Raw genomic sequence first — 6249 nt, forward strand, 5'->3', positions numbered from 1 at the left:
CCCCGACCCGCCCCCGCCCGTGCCCGCCCCGCGCACCTGGACGGGCCCCTCCCCTCGCACCTGTGCGGGCCCTGCCCCGGCCCCGGCCCCGCCCCGGCCCCGCCCCGCCCGCGCCCCTCAAAAGCGGCAGAGCCGCGCCCAGCCCGCTGTTGTGCAGGAAACTCGTCCCGGGATGCTGTGGCAGCGATCGGCGCTCGGGGCCGGAGCCCCGGCCCGGGGGCTGCTCCCGGCGCTGCGCCGAGCCCGGGCCGCTGAGCGGGGACGGCACCGGAGAGCGAGGCTGGCGATGGAGCTCGGCCTCAGGACCGGCACCGGAGGATCGAGGTTGGCTTGGGGCTGGGATGGGGCTCGGCATCAGGACGGGCACCGGGACCGGGATCGGTCCTGTGTCCCGGCGCCGCGGGCGGGAGGAGCCGCTCCGGGGCGGGCGCTGGGGCCGATCCCGGCGGGGCCGCTCGGGCCGGGGCTCTGCCGGGGCCCGACCAGGGCAGAACGGCGGCGCTTTCCTCGTGCAGACGCGGAGCCGGGGCTGGGACCGGCCGGGGAGCCGGGACCCCCGATCCCGCCGGGCCCGCAGCGCTGCCCGCAACCCCCGCGGGATCGGAGCCCCCGCTCTCGGACATCCCCGAGGCCACCGCACACACCCCCTCCCCGGGGAGAACATCGCCCCCCTGCCCCTTCCCCGCGGTCCCGGGGGGTTCCCGCCCGCAGTGCTCCCCGGGAACGAGGGGTCTGGGGCCCGCCTGGGCTCCGGCCGTGGGGAGCTGGGGCCCTGCCGGGGCAGGGAAGAACGGGGGCAGCCCTTTTCCCGTTCCTCCCGTGCTCCGGGACCCCGAGCAGAGCTGCCCGTCTGTCCCCGTGTTCCTGTGTTTGTCCACAGGCAGCCCCAGGAGCTGGCACGGACCGTGCCGCGGGTCGGGCACAGGCTGCTCCCAGCTCTGCCTGCGGACCTTCGGCAATTGCCGACAGCAGTTCTTTGCCCTGCCATCCAGAAGGGGCAGCTCATCTGACACCTGCCAGGTGAGACCTGAGGCTCTCCTTCCTCTCCCCCGCTTCCTCGGCAACTCGCACCCTCCCGGGGCAAAGCCTCTGGTTTGTCAAAAACCCGTTGAAACATTTCATCTTTATTTGCAGGCGGGGAAGGTCCTGCCAGGGAGGGAAACGGCTACAACGAAGGAAACCAAGAAATGCTCCCACCGGACGCTGCCGCGCGAAGCAAAAGAAGGAAGGACCGCAGGGAAATAGAGTCAGGAAATCTGCTTTTATTCAGTCTCTGCAGCTCTCCGTGCCCTGCAGGAGCCCTTCGCAGCCACGGGCCGGAGGGAGCGCGGCCGGCTGGGGACGGGCACCAATTCATCACTGCCGCGCTCAGGGAGGTTTTCCGGCCCCGTCGGGCATTTCCCCATTGGCTGCAAAGGGGTTCGTACAACGTCTCTTTCCAGGGATAAAGGAGCCAACCGAGTCCGGAGGGATCCCTCGCTCCGAGGCAAAGGCGTTGCTCGAGTGTCGCCGCCTGGTCCCGCCTGCGGGGCGGCGTCTCCTCCAGGTGAGCGTTCGGAACCCGAAATGCCGGGGGGGGCTCAGGTCGGGGCCGCTTTTCGGGCCCGGAGCTGGACGGAGCCCTCGGGAGCTCCTGCTTCCCGCCAGGAATGTTCTCGGGGCTCCCTGGGCAGTCCTAGCTGGGCAGGGAACGCGGGCCGGGAGGAGGCCGGAGAGACAGAGAGCGACCCAGCCCTGCTTGGGCTTCGTATTGCCAGGGGCTGGAGGAGCTGTGCCCTGCCCTGCACTGCCCTTCCTATTGCCAGGGGCTGGAGGAGCTGTGCCCTGCCCTGCACTGCCCTTCCTATTGCCAGGGGCTGGAGGAGCTGTGCCCTGCCCTGCACTGCCCTTCCTATTGCCAGGGGATGGAGGAGCTGTGCCTGGGAGCTGTGCCCTACAGCCCACGTGGGGTGGGCAGGGGAAAGGGCTGCCCGCGGCTCCTCAGCCAGGGCTGCTCTGAACGGGCACCCTGAGATGCCTCACCCTGGACACGCCCCAGCGCCAGCCCCGAAGGACCCAAAGAATCCAGCTGGCACTCGGCAGTGTCGGCACGGCGGGGCTGCAGAGCAGCACGGGAGCCATTCCCAGCGCCGACCTCCCAGAGCTCCCACGGGCCCCCCACGTGTGTCCCGCCCACCCCAAATCCCTGCCCTTCCAGCCGGAGGCCAGCAGCAGCCTTAAAACCAGGGCAATCTGCCCTCAGCGGCATTAAATCCCGAGCCAGAGCCCTCGGAGCTGCCTGAAAAGAAAAGGGGGTGCTTAGAGAACGTTGGGCTTGGATGCAATTCGCAGTTTTTCGGGGACCCAACCGTAACTGCACAACCCAGGGACAGCTTGAACAGGTGGGTCGGAGCCGAGGTGCCCCGAAGGCAGGGATGTGCATCCCTTTCCTCGGGAAAAGAACTCCCCGGGGCCGTTCCCGAGGTTCCGAAGGGACAATGGCTTCCCGGCCGGAGAGACGTCCTCGCCCGTGCTCAGGGGCTGCCTCGCCCCGGGCCGCGAGCGCGTCCGGCCCCCGCCTTCTCCTGGGCGAACACATCCCCTGGAGCCCGGCCCGGGGCGGAGAATCGGCCCAATTCCAGGGAACTCGCTCAAGTCCCCCCAGGGACACCTGCGGGGCCGGGGGAGGAGGGTTAGAAACAGCAAAGTCTGTGGAACATCAACCTGTCCTTGTCCCGATCCCGCTGAGCAAACCTGGAACCGCCGCTGCTCCCTGGCAAACGTGGCCTTAGAGCGGCAGCTCTGCAGGGGAAGATCCGGGCTCCAGGAGGCACTGGGAGGCTGTGCCAGCAGGAATTCGGCAGGGAATTGTGGGCTGTAGGTAGAACTCATCTAAACCTGCAAAGCTGAGACCGGAACCCAAACCTGGGCCCCACGCAGAGAACAATCTTTGTGCTGCCCTGTCGGCCAAAGCTGCTGCACTGAGAGATCTTGGCAGCCTGAGGGAGGGCATTCTCTGCATGCCAGCAACCTCCATCTCCCAAGGGGACAATCCAAGTCCCAACCAATTCCTTTTGCCTTTCCACAGGGACAGTGACCCTTGTTTGGTCCTGCTCTCCCACGGTTCAGTGGCGGTCTGAAAAATAAAAGCTAGACACGATCCCAGTATGAGGGAACTGGAATAGTTTACTGAACACGAGAACACTATTTTAAAGGCATCTGAGGCTGGACATGTTAATGAAGGGGACGAGTTATGTTAATTATGGAATTACACAAGTTTTTACTGCAATTTCTAAATAGTTAATTTTTCTTCTAGTAGGATTACATGGGGGATAGAGGGATTACAGGGGTATAGACATGGTTTGATACAATCATCTCAAAAGTCTTTTTGGATTTCTGCTGGAGCCAGGCTTGATCCATAAGGTAGAACTTTAACAGGTCTTGTGAGAAGGGTCCAGCTCCTTCAGATCACGAGGTTTTTGTCAGCCCTTGTTTTCCTTTGCTGAAAGCTGGGTTTGGGCTCCCACACGGTTCATTTTGGGGGATCGGTTTGTCCTGGTTTACGTTCCATGACTCCACCCACAGCTGGAGATGTGGGGCTGTGCTTCTCTACTCCCAGCAGGTTCCCCAAGGAGCCAGAGACTCCAGCAATCCCCTCGTTTGGCCTTCTAGGGGAATTGTACACAAGCCAGTCCCCCATTCCCTCTCCAGGCTGTCAGTGCTCGTGCCCTTGGCACAGTTGGCTCTGGCTGGGCAGGAACTGAGAGCAGGACACGGGGCAGAGTGGATCAGCTGCCCAGGGAACCTCCAGGAGATGAAGCTACGGGATCCTCATTCCAATCAAGGGAACACATTCTGTCTCTGGCAGAAGCCGGGAGCCAAAGCAGATCCCGCCTGGCCAGGCTGGGGGGCAGCAGTTGGATCCACTCTGGGGGAAAGCCCCTGTGCCTGCCAGGAGCTCTGACTCTGTTTGTCCTGCCAGCTCCTGACCAGGGGCAGGGCCACTGGGAGGGATTCAGAATGCAAAGAAACCCCAAATCCTACCGAGGGACTCATCCAAAGGAAGAAACTAATTTTTGTCATAAAAAGCTTAAAAACCTTAAAAGCTTAAGAATTCTGAGATAGCAATACTGGGATTCTCAGGAAACTTAGTAGTGCTCTTGATTCCATTTCAATGTATCTTTAGTCCCTCAATGAGCAGTTTGAAGAACTTCCCCTGGGATTTAGAGGCTGAGCAGGGTTTGCTTTGGATTGCCTTGCACCTCTGGCCCCAGCTGGTGCAAACACAACTTGGGCCAATGTGGTTAAACACACTTCCCTACAAAAACAGTGACTGTATCCCCTAGAAATTACCCCAGGTTTGCAGACGAACATGTTACCTCTGTCCCTCCTCAGTTATCTCAGGTTTTCCTGGCTGGGAGCCGCAAAGAGGCTGTAAATTCAAAGGCAGAAAGAGAAGATGTGTCAGCAAAAGGCACAAAGAAGGGGACAGGTTTCAGAAAACATTTCTGCAATCCAATGAATAACTCTTTCCAGTTTCCCAGGGAGAAGAACAGGAACTCACAGCCACCAAGGCCTGACAGTCCCCTGCAGCCAGAGCTCAGCACACACCCAGAGAGGCAATTCCAGCATCTGAAAGAAAAAAAGAAGAAGAAAAAAGTGATTTATTTTGTTTCCAAGTTCCTTTAAGTTGTTGAAAGCCAAGCAAGCCTTGCTTTGGTTTCAGTTGGGTGAACAGTGAGGAGTGGGCACAGGGCACGTCATTAATGCCCAGGGGATGGTGCTTTGTGGGGGAAGGAAGAGCAGCTGATGGAGTTGCCCAGTCCAATTCCTGCCCAAGGCCTGACTGGCCCAGGACAAACCCTGTGGCAGGCAGTGGTTTTGTTCCCTCTCATGGTCAGTGCCCAGTGTGTCCCTGTGGGCAGTGCCAGGCTGGGGACAGGCACACGCAGCTGGCAGCACTCTCTGCCCCAAACAGCCTTGGGGGGCAGCGCAGCCCCGGGGATCGAGGGGGGCTGGAGGTGGCCCAGGAAAGGACCCCCCGCTCCCCCCGGGGCAGCTCCACAGCCCCCCTGCCCTCTCAGCCACGGGGGCCCCGCTGCTCCCCCGGCTGGCACAGAGCCCCCTGCCCATGGCTGGCAAATCAGGGCCAGGGCTCGGCCTCGCTGCAGCCGCCCCACAGAGGAGCAGCTCAGGGCTCAGCCCAACATGTTCCCTACTTGGCCACTGCAGAGACCCTCGGGTTACCTCAACACATTCCTTGTCTTCCCAGCACATTCCCTGAACTTTAACACCCACAACTGTCTGTGTCTGTCACCACTCATCACCTCAGGTTATGTCAATGTCTTCATTCCCTGCCCTGGAGAGAATGAACCTCCCCCTTTTTTGCTGCTTCACTCTGCTGCACATTGCCACAGATTTTAGCCCCACAATTCTCCGTACCTCTCCAGATCTGATCACCTCATGTACACCTAAATATGTTCATGCTCTACCCTACAGACCACCTCAAATTTACTCTCAAAACTTTCCCCACCTGCTCACCACTGACTACCTCCTTTTCACCTCCAAATATTCATTCTCCACCCTGGAGAGTTTCTCAAGTGTTACCTGTCCACTGATGACTGCCTTAGTTTATCCCAAAATGTTCCTTCTCTCTACCAGACACTGCCACACATTTTATCCCCAGAACCTTCCCTGGTCAACTGTGGTGTCCACTCCTGATTGCCTCCTCTGCACCTCTCAGGATTCATTCTGGACCCCGGAGATTACCTCAAAGATTTCTGCCCTCAATGTCCCCACCTGGCCACCACTGATTACCTCAGTTGACCTCATGATGTCCTTTCTCTCCCCTGGAGATAACCTCGTTCAAAACCCCCAAAGTTATAACTCAAAATATTCATTCTCTGCCCTGGACGTTCCCTCAAGTTTTACCCCTGTAATTTTCCCCATATGTCCACAAATTATGACCCCAGTTTGCCTCATGATGTACATTCTCTCCACCTGACCTCAAAGTTTACAAACACAAATTTTCCCTCCCTGCCCAGCACTGACTGCCTCACTTTACCCCAAGGTATTCATTCTCTCTGCTACAGATTCTACTCCCAAAATTCTCCTTACCTACCCACATGTAATCAGCTCCTCTGTACAAATACAGGTTCATTCTCTATCCCATGGATTACCTCCAGTTTACCCTAAAACACTCCCCAACTGTCCACCACTGAGTACCTCATTTATCCTTCAAAATATTCATTCTCTGCCCTGGACGTTCCC

The 6249-nt window shown here is 59.4% G+C and overlaps 1 long non-coding RNA gene across 1 annotated transcript; it reads left to right on the forward strand.

The window, feature by feature from the left end:
• Window positions 1–1343: 1343 nt before the first annotated feature.
• Window positions 1344–4595, forward strand: LOC116785733. The gene is made up of 2 exons (XR_004356683.1): window positions 1344–1546; window positions 4516–4595. It is a non-coding gene; the product is annotated as an uncharacterized LOC116785733 (long non-coding RNA).
• Window positions 4596–6249: the final 1654 nt, after the last annotated feature.

The sequence above is a fragment of the Chiroxiphia lanceolata genome, chromosome 4 (genome assembly GCF_009829145.1).
Source record: "Chiroxiphia lanceolata isolate bChiLan1 chromosome 4, bChiLan1.pri, whole genome shotgun sequence".
In the NCBI taxonomy this organism is placed as follows: Eukaryota; Metazoa; Chordata; class Aves; order Passeriformes; family Pipridae; genus Chiroxiphia; species Chiroxiphia lanceolata.